General features: G+C 39.4%; 1 protein-coding gene across 4 annotated transcripts in view; it reads right to left on the reverse strand.

The window, feature by feature from the left end:
• Positions 1-18,190, reverse strand: part of FRY (FRY microtubule binding protein) — a 232,797-nt gene that overhangs the window by 167,642 nt on the left and 46,965 nt on the right. Inside the window, exon 1 of one of the 4 annotated variants that reach the window (XM_032207250.1) lies at positions 14,670-14,689. The exons of the other annotated variants lie outside the window; for them this stretch is intronic. The gene's annotated coding sequence lies outside the window, so the exon portion shown is untranslated. Of the gene's footprint in view, positions 1-14,669; positions 14,690-18,190 lie in introns of those variants that run through there. 4 annotated transcript variants of the gene reach the window in all.

An 18,190-nucleotide genomic window follows, 5' to 3' on the forward strand; every position in this document is an offset into this window, starting at 1 on the left:
CCTGCTCCCATCCTCAGTTTGTTCAGAGGATTCATGAGAGCAATTGTATGGATCAGAAGCAGTTTGTGACTTAGGCTGGTACCTGGAAATAACATATCATAACCACCTACTAAGGATTTCACGGAGGATTAACTAGTTAATGCTGGAATTATGCCTTCCAGACTCAGTACTGTTATCCTTCCCTTGATTTGTTTTGGAGCTGTCACACTGGGATGTTCTCTTAGGACTCTGCAGGCTCTTCATTCGCCCAGACCTTCCATACATGTGTTAACACCACACAGCCCTGTGAGCCAGTTTAAAATCTTCACAATTATCACTGGGGCGTGGACTCAGGCAACAGAGACACAAGAAATCCTGCTGCGTAGGTCAAAATGCTGCCTGCATCCTCCAAGCACAGCCTACAGGGATCAGCAGGCATGAAGAACAGTCTGAGCAGTATTTGCTCCCTGCTCTTCACCTTGCAGTCTCCAGGCACCTTCCCTGAACAAGCTGGTTTCTGTTATTATAATCCTCTAAACTAATTTCCTTCTCTATTTTGTTACAAGTCCTTATCTATATTGTAGATAAAATTATGTAACTTACTCCCCAAACGTCCCAGCATGACGTAATTTTGCAGAACTTCTTGAAAGTAGGAAATTTCCAAACAACCTTTGGCAGCGCCTCTAACTTTGGGTGCCTATTTCAGAGACGAGATTAGTGACAGAACCCCAACCACCCACTCAAAGCTTAATTTCCATGAGGTAATTTACGCCTAAAAGATTTGCACCAGGTCATGGACCTTGGAAAAAGAGAAGCCAGGAGCGGTGGCTGTCACTCTTTTCCTCTCTGTATGAAATTTCATTACATAATGCATAGACCCAACCCCAAAATAGTCAAAAACTGAGGGTGATACTCAGGGGCCTCTTCCACTTCCCTTCCACAGCGTAGCTTTATCTCTTACACCATCCTCACAGCAAGCCCTGCAAGAAGAGAGATAAGTACAAGGCAGGAAGGGGAAGGGTTGGAGCATGCTGATCACTAGATATTGCGAGTTTCTATAGGGTCTCTAGGGATGTCTAACAATTACTGCATGCTATTACAGCTGAGATCATCAGACTTCTCAGCTTCTCCTCTCTTATCCCCGTTTCAGCGCTGCCCATTAACCTGCATTCCCTGAGGTTCGGGCCTGGATTCCTCCTCCTCTCCCTGGGCCCGATGACGGGGACACACCATGTCCCCTCCTCCCCAGTGTGGGCAGGAGGCAGACAGCTGGGAACCTGCTTTAGGAAAAGCTCATGACCTTACAATCATAGAATACAATCACAGAATCATTAGGGTTGGAAGAGACCTCCAAGATCACCTGGTCCAACCATCCCCTACCACCCCTGTCACCCACTGAGCCATGTCCCCAAGCACCACGTCCAACCTCTCCTTGAACACCCCCAGGGACGGTGACTCCACCACCTCCCTGGGCAACCCGTCCCAGTGCCTGACTGCTCTTTCTGAGCAGAAATGTCTCCTCATTGCCAACCTGAACCTCCCCTGGCACAACTTGAGGCCATTCCCTCTGGTTCTATCACTGTTTACCTGTGAGAAGAGGCCGACCCCCAGCTCCCCACACCTTCCTTTCAGGCAGTTGCAGAGAGCAATGAGGTCTCCCCTGAGCCTCCTCTGCTCCAGAATGAACAACCCCAGTGCCCTCAGCTGCTCATCACAGGACTTGTGCTCCAGGCCCTTCACCAGAGAAGTGCTGGAGATGAGATGCTGAGAGGAGTAGCAGGAGTGAACAAAGTGCCACTTGCACCTACCCACAGAGGCACAACTGATCCCACAACCAAAGTGTCCCTGCCCAAATGTGAACCACATCACACCCTTTTGTTTTCCTGAATTTGTCTCCCTTGTAGAATGAAATGCTCAACATTCTCTGCAAGATAGCTCCCATACCATGCTGCATGTGTATGATGTTTCCATTGAACATCTAATTAGGGGCAGGAATTTTCAGTGCTCCAATTTGCTCTCAAATACCAGTCCACTGCTCAGCAGACAATTCTTCCTTCCTCTATTTATGCACTTCTTGCAATGTGATTTTTTTAACACAAATGTTTTCCTGAATCCTAAATACATTTTCAGACAGGTCTTCCTTCTCTTAATTCTACCACAGCAGTTCCTAAAGCTCTCTCCGATTTAAAGTAAGATGTTCTTGTGATAAGCTACTTGCTTACTTGTTCTTTTTTTAACTTTCCTTTCCGTTCTCTAGTTTTGTCTTTAATTATTAACACTTCTTCCTTTCTGACTGACCTATTTGGACACTCACACTCACCATCTTCATTACTGTGCACGAAGATATCCTCCCGATTACGTCCCTTTGCTCCACCAGTAACATCAACCTTAGAAACTGATTTTTTACTTTCTTCGTAAAATGAGAATAAACCTTTTGGAAGAGTTTCAGCCAACTTCCCTATATTACAGATCACGGTAAGGTGGACAGGGGGTCAGACTGTGGTACATTTGCTGCCTCTTCCACCTTCCTATCAGGTGTCATGCGCTGCCTGCTATCAAAGAGGCTGCCAGACCAGTCGGGCTCAGGTCTGGGACAGCACAAGCACTCCCTGTAGCATAAACACCTCCACCCCGTATGGGTTTTATCTATAAAACATTCACTCTGAATTATTCAAAAAAACGCTATCTCTCACAACACCTGCAAAGGAATTAGCGAGCTAAAGCAGGGAAACCGAGCTCGCGCCAGGATTAGCTGACTTCAGATAACTATCGACAGTTTTTTTCTGCTCTTTCAAATGATCCAGAAGTGTCAAATTGTATGTATCACGGCATCAGCTTTCCGTACTTCTCTCGCACGTATTGCCACATACCGTTTCAAACAAGACTGCTCATCCTTCAGAAGAGGAATCACGCCTTTGCTACAAGTGAAGTGCTTGGCAGGCAGGAGCCTTGGTTTGTTACGGGACAAGCAGCTTTTTTCTCATTTTACTCAGAAATGCTACCAAAGATTCAAAGTTCAGATTCAGGTAGCTCAGGCGAGCACTACCTCTAGCTGGAGCAGTGACCTGATTACTCATCTAGATAACATCTATAACTTTTTAAACTTCTTTTTTGTTTCAAGGTAGGCTGAAGAAATGCTTCAGAAAATCAGGATTACCTAAGAAGTCATGCCAAGTGGTTGACCAAAAAATTCTTCTTCTTCCCCTGACTGCAGTTTATAAACACGGTGTGCACACGAACAGACACTTCTTAGCTCACCTGACACCTTTAATAGCAAGTTGTCAATCGCCTTCATCCTTTTGAGAGTACTGCATATCCAAAGTAAACACCACTAGCTACCTGCAAAAATCGTCATGACTCCAATCACCGATTGTCTCACAGCAACTCTAAAAATGACTGCAGTGAGGTAGTGTCAAGAAAAGTCAGGCCATAAGATTTCACAGTGAACTTTCTGTGTCTGGTGCCTGTTATCCCCTCCAGTCTTTGCTCATTACGTGCAGACAACCCTGGGGTTACAGCTTCTGCCATCGCAGTCTCCTGTTGCTACTCAAAATTATTTTCCTCAATTCTTAGAAGTGATGCCAAGAAAACACCTCAATCCCAAGCAGTTGTTGAAGGGAAAGGTTTAGGGAGTTTTGAAATCCCCTTGGGTATAAACCTCCTGGGCAGCAGTGAGACAGGAGGAAAGGGGTTTGTTATGTAATGCTTGCACAACTGCAGGCTTCGATGCTTGATAGATAGGAGCTAAAACTCTGCTTAAAACAAAACAAAACAAAACAAAACTCACTGGTCTTACATAAGAACACTTGTTCTGACTTGCAAAATATTTTCATGATGTTTTTAAAGAGTACAGAAGAAAACTTTTTTTCTATAAGCATGTAGCACATGCTGTTTCACCTGCACAGTAACCTGTGGGAGGATAGAACTCAATTACAGACAAGGTTTTTCGTTGCTGTATATTTTTTTCCCTCAACATAATAAGTTTTAACAGATGAGCACGTGTGTAAGGGCTATCCCGTGCTGTGGTGAAGGTTTTACAATAGCAGTGCTCCCACCTGGACCCAGGCCATAGAGTTATAGAGCTCCAGCATCCTTTGACTTGCTGCTTATTTAGAGAAGCACCCTTTTCTTCACAGAGGTAAGGTTAAACACATGCAGCCTTCATAATTGGGTCCTTTATATCCTTCAGAGTCTGTCCCTTCTCGCTAACCTAGAAAATAATGTCTTGGTTTTCTGTGAAATACAGCTTCTGACATGGCTGCCTGCTTATTGTAGAAAAAGGCAAATGATGTATACTACCTGCTTAAGAGGGTAATGTTACTCTAAACTTCTCTCATGCTAGATTTGAATGGAAATTGCAATTCAGTGAAAAAATGTACAAAACAAAACTTTAAATCTGCTTCCTATTTTACTGAGAAAACAACATTATTTCAGGCTTAGTACCCAGGGAAGAATGCACACAAAGATGTCACACTTAAAACTAAATGTTTTCCTAGCAAAGACAGTAGTAATTACAGTTCCTTTAACTACACTTAAAATGATTAATGATACTGAGTCACCACTGGCTCGGTTTTCACAGGTATTCAGCTCCTGAAATTTCTAACAGTTGCTTTGTAGATTATTAAGTGCCTAGTCTGGGTAAGGATCGAACTCCTAATAGCTGTTTGTCTACTGCATCATTAAAGGCTTTGAAAATCTAAACCCATGTTTTTAAAGTTATTAAAATTAGCTCACATCCTCCTCCGTGCTTTTTATTTCGATAGATTGGATGAGGAAAACGGGCTCCTTCCTCTTCACCTCTGGATTGGCTTCTGAGCTGTGAAACAAAATCCCAGGTAAAGGGCATATAACTGGAGACAATCCACTGACACAGGATGCTTATTTCAGTATTTGAATAAGATGTGTAAACCTGTAGAACATGAAATGACATGTAAGTCTTTATAGGTTAAATTTCCTAACAGCCTAGTTCAGTAGAGAACATCAGTCCTAAAAAATAGCCAGGATCCACCTACTCTGAGGCCTCTCACTGGAGTTGTGGGGGCACAGAGCCCCTGGGGCCACGGTGTGTGGAGCTGTGCTCCTGGGGGTGGAATTGTAGCTCATGCTGGAGCGGCGGCACTCAGTGACACGGTATCCTGCCACCTCACGCAAGTCACTGATGCACGAACCTTACCTGAACTCTCTCACAGATCTAGGGAGGTCATCACTAGCTCCTGACTAATTCAGTGAACTGCAAGCATAGCATCAGCACAGCCAGCATCCAAAGCTGAAACTTCCCCAAGAACGTGAGAATATTTCTTCCTATTCCAGTAACATCAAAGATTTGACTTAGGGTGTGTTGTCATGTTTGACTTAAACCAGTCTACAACTGTGCTACTGATGGAAAATGTGTGAAGATCTCCCATCCTCTTCCTTCCCTCCACATTTCCATCAGGTCTCTTAGGCTGGCACTATTCTGGAGCAGGAATTTGACCTGGGCAGTGTTTGTGGATTTTGGGAAATATGGTAAGGGCTTCAGTTGACCAATGAAGCTATGGATCTCATCATAGAGACGTACCATCACTATTATTAACACAAAGGAGGCTGCATGAATGTATGGATGTTTAGATGGAGAAAGAAGTGAAGGAAACCATTTTTTTTTTTTAATTGGAAAAAAAGAAACAACAAAGGTACACTTTCATAGGTATTACATAGTCAAATAGCTCTCCCAACAGTGCTAATTTGTGTTTCCAACCACCTACAACAGGCACTGTGTTTTGTTGAAGAACATCCTTCCAAGCTACCCCTCTGGCTGAGCCATTGCTAAACTCTGGCTGCTCCAGGAACAGGCGCATTCTAGGACCTAATTGCAGGCAGCACTGCCAAACAATGAGCTTAAAGGTTTTAAGAGCCACAACAGACCTCTATAATCAGTCAGATCTCCTGCATAGGTTAGACCAGAGAATTTATTTACTTCTGGTCCACTTACAGTAAATTCAGAGTTGCCAGACAAAACAGAAACGCCCTTCCGGCAGCTCAGAGCTATTATAAGTACACTAGATCCAAATTAAACCATTCACAAATGCTAACATAGACTAGAGCTGACTCCACCTATAAGATGCAAACATAACATTTCACATGCACATACATATATATGCAATACTCTCTAATAATTCTCAATAACATACAGTCACATCAAAATATTTACACTAAGATATCCATCTATGTGGACAACTGGATGTACGCTATTATTAACGAGCAACTACCACAACTCATATTTGTTTCTGTGAGGTTTTGTCAGCAGATTACGATATTAAGCTGGTACAGAATCCCATGTTGCCTATTCTACATAAGACAAAACCACAAACAGATTGAAAATGATGTAAAGAGAGAAACAAACAAGTTTTACTAACCAAATACATACAGAATCTTAAAGCAAAATCCACTCTATAGTTCTGGGGTATGGGTATATAAAAGTAAATTTACATGTATTTGGTGAAGCTTTCTGCCATGGGATAAACACTGGTGGTAAAATAGCCCACACAGACTTGCTGTGCCAGCAAGGCAGAATCTACCTAATGAAACACTTAAGTGAGGAAAGTCAGCTCCAGAGAATAAAGGAGCATACATAGCCAAAATATCCTCTGTTATCAGTTCTTCAGTGTAGCTGTTCCCATGGACACATAGCTGACAATCCGTACCTAAAGTGAATCTGAGCTGCTGAATAGACGAATATGCCGTGACCTTTGAAAATAAATTAAAAAAAAAAAGGAACCATGAATTAAATACCTCAGATAGGATTCACTTATCGATATATATGTTTATACACAGTTTTCCCTTTTAATATGTTTCTTTGGGGATATGGAAAGGAACATCCATGCAGTATCCTCTTCAAATTCATCTTAAAACAAATATTGAACAACTCAATGGTTGTTAAAAAGAAGTGTGCTCATAATATATTGCACGAAACGAATATGCATTCAGCACCTGATGCTCAGAAATAGCACTGAGCATGCCAAGGAATATTAATTTAAACTCAAAATATTGTAATGAACATAACTGTCATTCATATTGTAAATACACACAACTAATTTTAACCCCTCTTCACAGTAGTTTGTTTACATCCACAAAAAATCTGAGTGAAATCTTATTTTGCTCTTCACAAAACAATAAAACCTTCAAACAAAAAAAATCTTCAGCTCTTTGAAAGGTCATTCTAGACCACGACATTTGAGTATCTTCTGACACTCAGGGGCAATCTTCACAACAAAGACATACTGTACTGCTGTACATATTGCAAGTGTTACACAGAATCACTGTAATTAAATGCAGAACACCTTCTGCGACATTCATTTATTCTAAGGGTGCTCAAAATAGGAGCAACAAATGAAAGAAGACAATACCATCCTATCGGTTTTGGGGAAAGCTTCCCTAAAAGCTAACTGATAAAACACTGTACCAGACTACTGCTAGAGGTCCCATGTGTCCTTACCACTACTTTTAAGCCAGGTCTCTCATTTACACTCTTAAGTACATATTATGCATAAATATATTTTTCATTTTCTTGTTTTCCAGGATTCTGTTAGGTATGCATGGATATGGATATAAGACAAGGGAATTTATATATATACATATGTAATTACATACCATAATATACATATATGTATTATATTATTATATTATATATATATTTACAGGGAAGTGGGGAAGTAAGGATGTCACACTGCGTGATGCTGATATCATAGAATCATAGAATATCCTGAGTTGGAAGGGACCCTTAAGGATCATCAAGTCAGGATCAAGTAAGGATCATCATATGATTGAATATCCACAAGAAGTTACTTAAAGCATCTGGCAACTAGCAGCAATGGCAATTGGCAGCAATGCTAGTGACAGCTTGTATCTTCTGCACGTGAGGCACCTCAGCATGAAACCCTGGTTGACAAAAAACCTGCAGGATGTGGCCCACACAACTGATGGAATTCCAGAAATACTGTTGTGTATGAAGAAGTACTTTATGTTCAGGGTATCTGAATTTTGTGTTAGCAAACATCATCTAGTATGCAAAAGGGTCAATAATGCTTTATTAAAAATAAAATGAAATGAGTGTTGATGAATGCAAACAAGCATTATAACTAATAATTATTTTAAAAAGACCACAATAACTTACGACTGAGAAGTACACGAGCCCATCCTTTATTATTTTTAAATGTGAGGTTTCAGAAATGATCCTGTCACGTTTTTGAGAGCTTGGCTTATGAATCATCAGTGTGTGGGCTAGCAATATTGTTTGCACAGGAGAAACACTTGGTAACATCATCGTATGAAAGAATGGAAGCACAGAAGAATTTACCCTTTCACCGTCTCTATGTGTCTGTGCATGATCCCTTCCTTGGCTAAAATAGAAAAGCTGAAGGTAGGCTGCAGAGGTAGGATTTATTTGATTAAATGCAGGTGTTTACAATAAAACAACCCCAAATTCAGTTATTCAGCTTGGACATCAACTACGCAGCACATAGAAATTAGGGCTGATTCACCCCATTTAATGCTGACATCTACAACAGATGACATAGATTAAGCCCCAACAGGACCCACTTCTCTCCAGTGACCGTAAAGGGAGCTGGAAATGACTGCCTTAGGCATGGACATCTATTCAGCAAATGTCTGGCTTTGGAAAGATGAGTTCCACCTGGTTGTCCAGATCTGACAGCACTCCTAGTTATAACCCCAGAAAGAGCGATGCTGGCTTTCTCATCAGACTGCTCCTCTGCTGTGGCTAGCAAGCCTTAAGATGTAAAACTGAGCTACCGCTACCGGGAGAGCACAAAGCCAGTTCTCACTGTCCTCATCTTCAAGCCCAACCTAATGCTACAAAATATTAGTGCTCCTAAACACTGATTTAGATGCTAAATTTAGCAGTGTATACATGCAAGTGGGATTATTGCACGTACCTGAAGCTATCTAATAAAAAAAGTAAAAACAAACAAAACCCTTCCTTTTTCTTTAAGATGACAAATCTGATAAGGAACTGCACCTGTTCCTCTAGACCTCTGTTTTGAGAATGGAGCAACACTGCTGTATGTGGAAGCTTCTTCTCCAATTCCCCCCAGGGATCTGGAGTGGAGGAAAACAAAGGAGATGAAAAAGACAAAGGTGTCTGCCGCTCCTGCAACAACAGCCATTGCCTACAGGCAACACACAATGAAATTTAATGTAGGTCTACAAGATTGTTTTGACAGTTTTATCATTTATCTTTCACACACACAAAAAAGCAAAAAAGTAGATGATGTCTTTCTGATAACACTGACTGGGCAAGATTGTCAACAAAAGGAAGAACCAGGAGATTCCACAAACACCAAAATAGTTTTGGAAAGTGGACTAAGAGAATTGTTCTGACCTCCAGTAATACAGAGTTGGTGATGAACCAAAGTACTTGCAGAAGTAGCAGGGGACACATTGAGCAAAACTGGGGTAAAATTCGATCAGGTTTACTTTTCCTTTTGTTGAGCTTTATGAGATTCCCATTAAACAGGATGGTCCCAGTCCTGACCTCTGGGGCACACTGGTGGTGACTTACCTCCAGGTAGACTTCGTGTCACCAATCACAACCCTTTCAGCCTGGCAGCTCAGTTTTCAACCCACCTCACTGTCCTTTCATCTAGCTTGTATTTCATTAGCTTGTCTATGGGGATGTTACAGGAAATACCTTCAAAAAGCCTTTCTGAAGTTGAGATAAATATCATCATCTCCTCTCTCATCATGCACCTCATCCACCAAGCCAGTTACCTTACTGTAGAAGGTTACTGAGTTGGCCAAGCATGATACTTCATTGTTTATATGCCTTGCTTTTACATGTTTATATGCAATTCTTCATATGCATTGTTTATATGGTTACTTCTCCCAGTCACCTACCTCTCATCTACCTCTACATCTGGAAACTGCTTCCAGGATTATTTGCTCCATCACCTTTCCAGAGATGAAGGTCCCTAACCTGTTACCCCTCTACCAAGGGTTAGAGGGTAAGTCTGCCATGCTCCAAGCTTTCCTACTGATTTCTGGGATTCCTGAAGGCCATTCTTCCCAGTAAAGACTGAGGCAAAGAAGGCCCTGAGTACCTTGGCCTTTTCCATCTCTCTTGCCATAATTCTTCCTGCTGTTGTGTTACACATCCAACTCAGACCTCTTTCTGGGTGGGCTTTCAAGTCAGAAGAATCAAAATGTAACAATCAGATTATGCAGACTTCATTATCAAGTATAAATTAAGATTTTAGGAAAGAATTAAATATTCTTAACCCTGAAACCAGGTAAAGGACAAACTGTAACACTACTCTCACTTAAGAGTCACATAACATTTATTATGACAAATCTAGACTTGAGTGACACTATTATTAGCTTCTTAAGAGAGAAATGCTGATTTTCTAGATCCAGAATGAATTTAGAATTGGACATACAGTGACTTTTACACATATACTTTATTTATCCTCAGTTCACTAGGCAGGAAAAATACATTTCAGACCCCCAAAATGCACGTTGTTAACTTCATTTGGTTTCTGGTATTCTGCTTTTCTTGTCAGCCTTCTGCAATGATATCTATGTGTGATAGTGAGACCTCTTCTGCAGATCAGACTTTTTAATTCGTAACAGGGCCACAGCATGTATTGGAAAGATAACATTCAAATGATTCTCTATACAGGGGTCAATAACCATTCATGATAAAACTGAACAAGTTCTCTCTGAAGGACTTCAAGGTGACTGATTGAACAAACTGGTACTGAGTTTTAATGACCTTTATAGTCAATAAATGCATGTCTTTTTGGCCAGACTGCTGACTCAGCTATGTTAAACCACAAAGGATACACGTGCCTCTCTTAATACTTGTAGGTTTTCTTTGGCCACAAGGCCTGATGGCATGAAACAGCCTATATGCATACAGTAAAACAAAGAGATGGTGGCAACATCCAACTCTCTGTTCCTGGGCTCTTGCTAACCTCTGAACAGTGCCTAAAAACTGTAAGGGGAGACTGTGGTGGTCAAGACAAAATGGTGATGAAATGGGGTGGCTTTCCTAGAGAGTGATTTCTCTGACTTGAATGTGAGGAATGGGAGAGAAGAGACAGGCTGGACTGATTAGTTTAGAGATTCTAAACAATGTAAAAGATACAGGACAAGCGAGGTTATAATAAGAAAAATGGTATTTATTGACGGCCCCTCTTTGTACCTTATGATTAAACCTTATGATTAAAAATTCTTTTGCCAACCCTTTATTGTTTGCATCTCAAAGAATATTATCCCTAGAAGAGGTTTATTAGGAAAATATGTAATTCACAACAGCACAGGGATGCACATGAACGTGTTCTGGAACTGCAGCATATTGTCATTAGAGACAGTAAAATTTAAGAAGTGGTAATTCTGAAGACATAGAACAAAACCCCACAGAAAGTCAAGCAGTACCCTCAGGTAGTGTGAAAACAAACAAAAATCCTCATACAACCCAAATATGACAAAGAATGTCTTGAAATCCTGAAGTCAGATTCCTTATTTAAGATCCAATCCCCTAAATTCATAAAGTTCATGTAAAGTTCATGTTCAAAGAGTATTCCATTAAATACTTGATAAGAGTATTCAAAGAGTATTCCATTAATTACTGGAATAACTCTTCATCACTAGAAATAAAGACATTTAATATGAGGGATACAGTTGATGTAATATTTTCCTTATAAAAACCTAAACATAGGAACTCAGTATCTGTCAGCACATAGGTGGTTTACTGGAAATGCCACGAGAATTTATTTTCATGATGATCAAGGCATTTTCAACAAGAGAAGCAGCACTGAACTTCTTCCAGCTAACTTTAGCTACATTCAGAGAGTTTTCATTACATAATCTTTTGTAGTTAAGATGAATTTTATTATCTATACCAATCTTCAGGCAAAATGTTAGTTTCTGAACATAAACAGATGAATAAAATGCAGATTTATTTTATTCTTGAAATTAAACATTTTCAGAAGCTCCTAAACACAACCACACAGACATTTTTAAAACTACTCCTTCACCCCCACCTTAAAAATTCAGGTACAGTATGATAGTAAATTAAAGTGAATGAAATATTGAGATTTTTTACTTCAGGGATTCTGAGATTATCAGATGATTTTGCTTGCATACTGTATGCTCCTAATAAGTATCTAAGGCTAGGTATAAATAGATGAAAGGATAACAGTTACCTACCAAATGCATCGAGCAAGTCTGCAAAGTACCTACACGTAAGCAAGCACTTTACAAGATGTATATATTGAGTGATACATATGCAATCCATAGACCTATCTGACTGTCAAGAGAACACACTTCAAAGTCATTAACTACGTTAGCTTATGTGAAGATTACCCTTCAGAAGAGGAACAAAATATACATCAGGAAGATGGTAAATCAAAGCCATTATGATAACCTTTAAGTCTAATTCTTCTGAAATATTTTTCTTGGCTGATAACGCGTTTGATTACAGCAGAAGCATCTCTGTAAGGCTTTAAAAGTAGTATCTATCTCTCCTGTAATTATATATTTTTCTCAATGCTATAAAAAAAAAAAAAGGGTTATTGTAGACGATGATTATAAACCATTAGCACTAAAATAATTCTTTAAGGGACAAAGGTGGACATATTTTTATGGCAAGTCTGCCCTTTAGGGTGTCTCTTAAACCAGAGAAATAGGAGACAATAGAATCTTGTCTTATCACAGCCAAAGAAAGGTTTACTTAAAAATAATATGCAAATGTTAATGTTAACAAACCCTCAGACATTTACTGCACACAAAATGTAGTTGTGGCTTCTGCTATTTAATGTAAAGAACGGGTGGCTTGTTCTTGTATGTTTTCTATTTTGCTAACATTTCACAGTAATTTGATAGGATGCTGATATTCTATTTTAAAGTCCAATACATTTTATATTAACATACTTTTTGGAGATGCAACCAGTGTTGAATACTAATTCACCACTCCCTCAAAATAATAGAACTGTACTAAAAGAGGAGCCTTTTATGTTTCCCAGATGGAAAGCAATCAGCACAAGTTTTAAGATTTTGTTCTACCCTTTAATCATTATCTTCTAGATAGCACATAGCAGAAGAACAAAGAGTCAAACAGGCAAACCATGTTACTAAACCACATTCTTTTTCACATTCTAAGGCAGCACATGAAGAAACTTTTTTCTGAAATCAGGAACCAAATGCTGTAATTGCTTCACAAGATCCTTCAGGACAGTGAAGCCTATAAACCATTAGAAATTATATGATTTGCAATATGTTACTGTGTGCACAATGGGTTTTGTTCACTCAAGCACCAGAGTGCTTTAAAGCAAGGTCTTAATGTCTATAATAGCAGATGGTAGTAATATAGCAAAATCTTCATCTAGAATCTAGGTGGCAATAAAACAGTTGCTGTTTGTTTTGATATTTTAAGAAACAAATATCAGAATAAAAAATCCATGTCACAACAGCAGAAGGAACCTTATGTATCCTACCCTCACTTTCCTCCCTATCTTCCCCTTCAGCATCACCCTCAAGTCACTCTCCAATGGAAACAGAAAGTTTCCTTTATGTCCCCAATACAAATAAAAGATATCATCATCTTCATCACCTGCCTACAAGAGCATTAGGAAATCAGTCTTCACAGTCCATAAAATACCAGCGAACCCAAGAAGAAAGAAAACAAGTTTGACAACACGCACACATTACATCAGACTTTTCAAAACGCAGAATCCCGACCTGGCCTCTGAATCATCAACCCATCCTTTCTGACGAAAATGACACTTAAAGGAAAACATTCAAGAACTAAAATGCTGAGTGGCATAACAAGTAACGTACATTGGAATACGTAAGTGAGAAAGATTCAGAAGGCCACGAAAAAAGCAAGTCACCAATTCTTTAATTTCTATTAATGGAAAAGCGGTCGCTCACCCAGATCAACAAGTGGGCAAGTGCTCGCTCAATCAGCTGTGTACCAATTTGTTAACACAGTGAATTACCTTAACATAAGGATACAAAAACTACAGTAACATACAGAAGTAATGCCATTCCAATATAAGAAACAAACAAGATATATTCCCCCCACCGCCACCACTTCTCAATCAGCTTGCTAAGAACAGTAAGGGAAAAACAAGTGTTTTTTTTTAAAAAGTCAGGAAGGGAAGTGAAGAACTTTGGGACATGTCATTCTTGCCTTCCCTTCTGCTGTCAGTGGATGATATTTGTAAAATGCAGCACCAACAGAAGCCAAACTTTAACAGGCAGGGTGACATTAGGGGTACCATAACCGAATAGAAATTGTTCTGTGCAGATCACAAGTATATGGTGTTTCCATGCAGTGTAATTTATTCCGAGAGGAGACAGGATATTCAAATCTTCAACAAATTAAAATACTGATCACAGATCATTATAACTCATTTGAATCAAGACACAAACTGTACCCATGATTTTAAACATTCTTATTAGAAGTAATTAGATTTTGGCAAGCCTTTCCCAATTAATGTTGCCAATCAAAAGGATCAAAAAAGAGTCATACATACAGACTGCTTTACCCCATGTCTCATGAAAAATTAAATAATTTATTTGTATCACTGTTGAATAACTTGTAAACATTTTTCTTATATGTAAAACCCTTCTTCCTTCCATTATGTTCAGTATTTTAATTTACATACAAATATGGTGTCAGGTCAACTTACTTATTTTAGAAAGTGACTTTGCTAGACTGTATGCTGGTCTGAACTCCAGAAATGCTTTGAGAGAGTGCCTCAAGACTTCTAACTGCGACAATACTTTCACTGAAAGAAAAAGCAGTGAATTTGTTAAGAAGTACTATCTATTCTGGTGTAAAAAACAGAGACCAGCAACCTACAATCACAATCTTACTTTCAGTAGCTAAAGTGCTGTTAACCACTGACCTTGGTTAGATTAACTCACAGCAAAACCACGATGTTTTTACAAAGGTAGAGGCAATGAGTTAGTGTCTCACTGACTACGTAGAGCTGACCTTGGCTGTGAAGACAACACCTGAGTCATTGGCATAGGCCAGAGATGGAGGTGTGACTGCTCCTGGGAGAGGCAGCAAATCCGTAGTGTTTTTCTTACCTCCCGTCCTTTGAAGCTATCAACAAGCATTATTCAACACTACCACAGGCTACTTGCATGTGAAAACGTAGAAGGAAAAAACAAGATACTAATAACAGTACTAGATTTTCAGTGGTATTTAAATAAACACGACCAGCACACAATAAGAATAATCTTTTTTTTTTATACATATATATACTTTTAAAAGTATTTTCACCTTTGTCATTTCTGTATTGTTTTTTCTTTCTTCAAAAATTAAGAATCCCAAACAAAATCTCAGGCACGTTTGCAATGTATAAAATATAAATACAGAAAGCTCAACAGTATCAGCAGCTTTCTTCCAAAAAAATCAATGAGAACAAAAACTCAGCCTACATTTCCCTAGATTAAATTAATTTCTTAGTAAATACACACTAGTTTTCTTCTGGGTGACGTAGCATAGATGTCCAATGATGTTTAGCTCATCCATTTTAAATTTGGGCCCCTTCAGTTAGTTGAATTTATCTTTCCTGGGTAGCTCTATAAAGACATGGTCTCCTAAGGCCTATTTATCGCTGACCATCTTTTTACCTTTCATTCTTTTGCCACTAACAAGCTACACCTTTGTCTTCAGGTTGGGCCAAGCCATCACTCATTTCTGCATGGTCCTGCAGGGTTAGGTTCAGCCCAGGCATGGCAGCATGAGCTGGGTGCATGTTAGCATACCCATACAAAGTCCATTAATCCTATAAGGTTACAAAAGCTCTCTCTTGATGTTAAATGGCCCTGTGATGTTGATTATGATTACTTGTGCCCCAAATAAAAAGGTACCTCTGTGCACTGTACCCCTTTGACAATGCCATGGTTTCTCCTCATAATCACAGTTCCCCTCATCTAGCCATGTAGAAAAGAACACAATGACCCCTGACACCTTTGTTTGGATAGTCTTGTCTAGGCACACATGAACGACCAACTTCATGATGACAGGACAGACAGATGTGCCACTCTCCTCCAGAGTTTCAGCTTTCTAAGTTGCTAGCTATAAGCTATGAAAACAAAACCAAAAAAAAAAAGTAGTAAAATGGTAAAACATTGTATGAACTGACCTGTATGCCTTGCACCTAGATGCCTTTGTAGGTCTTTGTTCACTGTTTCATTACTTAGGCTCTTTAAGATAGAAAATAAGGAGAGGAGAACAAGATGTACAAGAAAGAAAGGAAAGAGAACAAGATGTACAAGCAGTCAGACTAAATTGCAAGCATGCCCTAAAACTGAGACAGGTTCATGGTGAAATAAAAGACTGAGATTAGATACTGGAATTAAAAGAAGGTGAAAGAAGTCAGAATGATACCAATTTTAAATATAGATAGTTATGTATGACTAGGTTGAAGAAAGGAAATGAGTCATTTCATTCTTCAGAAAGTTTCAGCTTCAGCAGTGACCCAACAGACTGCACAGCAAGTGTACCAGCATGTAGCTCTATTTCCATCCCAATCCGCATCCACGGCACAAAAGACAAAGGTCTAGACAACTTCGAACTTCCTTCGTTAACCTATTTTCAAAAGCAAATCAAGTGCAGCTTCTCCCATGCATACTGCTGACCTACCAAACGAAAGGCTACACCCATCTTTCCATCATGCTCCATCAATTGCTTATAGCAGCACGCAATTTGCATTACCTCTGAGTGAAGTGCCCTTGAGTGTACAGTAACAGAGCTGCAGTGGATTTCATAAGGGCAATGGCAGCGTGCCAGACACACCAACTGCATTCAAGTGCTCGGATCTGACACAGCACAAACTATGGAGTATTACTACTACTAGTGTGGCAATTTGGGAGGGGGGAAAGAGAACAGTGAGAGAGAATAAAGGTTTTGTTTTGTTTTTTTAAATGAAAACCTTCAGATCACAGACCTAGGGAAAAATCTGAGTGGGCTTACGAGAATAAGGACACTGGTGAGCAAACACAAGGCTGTTCAGGATGTTTTTTCTATCAAAAAAAGTTGATGTACAAGAGAAAAGGGAGAAAAAGATGCAGAAGGTAAAAAAGAGAGGTGATTAAGGAGAAGAAAAAATAGGAATAAAACAAAGAGAGGTTTTGTCCTGCCCCAAATAATGCCTTTTGCCATTCTCCAGCAGGCCACATCACCCCAGGAAGAGCCTGTTCAGGCACTGGGAAGCACAGGAGCCTTGGGCATGTCTGAGTCACCTGACTTAAGAAGGCTTTTTTTTTTTTTTTTTTTTTTTTTTGTAATTGGGACGTAGAATATGACCGAGGAAAAAAGCTTCATTTCCTAAGGTGGTGTATGACAATTATACCTTTGTATAACAAAGGTGTTAACTGAGGTTCTAAATCCCACACAAATGGTACTGCCCTGTGTCATCTTTTGACACTGTATTCCCATTCCTTCAGCTCACGAGAAGAAATAGAAGATACCCTTATAAGTTTAGCTGTTATTAAGAAATATAATAATAGTAATATTTAAATAATCAGTACCACCTTTTTATACTAGAGCTCTTCAAAAATCTACATGATTGTATTACTTCCCCCCTGGAGTTTTAACATCAACACTTCCATGTGGAAATTGAGACACCTAAATTTAAAAAAAAAATTGTATTTTTATTTCAACAGAGGATTTCACTTCCCCTGTTGGCTTCACAGAAACACCTTCAGTTTTGTAGGGATGAGCTGGCATTCATTTTTTTTCCCCTACAGAATCTTTCAAGTCCTCCTCATAAAGATGATCTGATCGTTTGGCAACAAATCCTTTGTCTTCATGTTAATCTGCTGCCTATTTTTAGGCATTTTTCAAATATTTTTTAAAAATAACCAAAAAAATAATTGCCATTAGCTTCACTGTAAGCACTCTTACACCTTGCTCATATTCTTAACAACCAGGGAGTTAAACTGAACTATTAACTACAAACATTACAGGCTCCAGTGCAAGACAGGAATTCAAAGCATGCATTTGAGTATTTAGTGATGTTAATTTCTGGCTACAAAAAAAATAAAAAAAGTCAGCTACACTGAGAAGTCCACATATCCCCAAATACCCTCCCCCAGAAAATTAAATGAGAGAACTTTAGAGCAGTGAGAGGTATAAACCTATACTGCATTTACTGATTGAATTGCTTATAAGTGGGGTTAAGCAAAATGCAGA

The sequence above is a fragment of the Aythya fuligula genome, chromosome 1 (assembly GCF_009819795.1).
Source record: "Aythya fuligula isolate bAytFul2 chromosome 1, bAytFul2.pri, whole genome shotgun sequence".
Lineage (NCBI taxonomy): Eukaryota > Metazoa > Chordata > Aves > Anseriformes > Anatidae > Aythya > Aythya fuligula.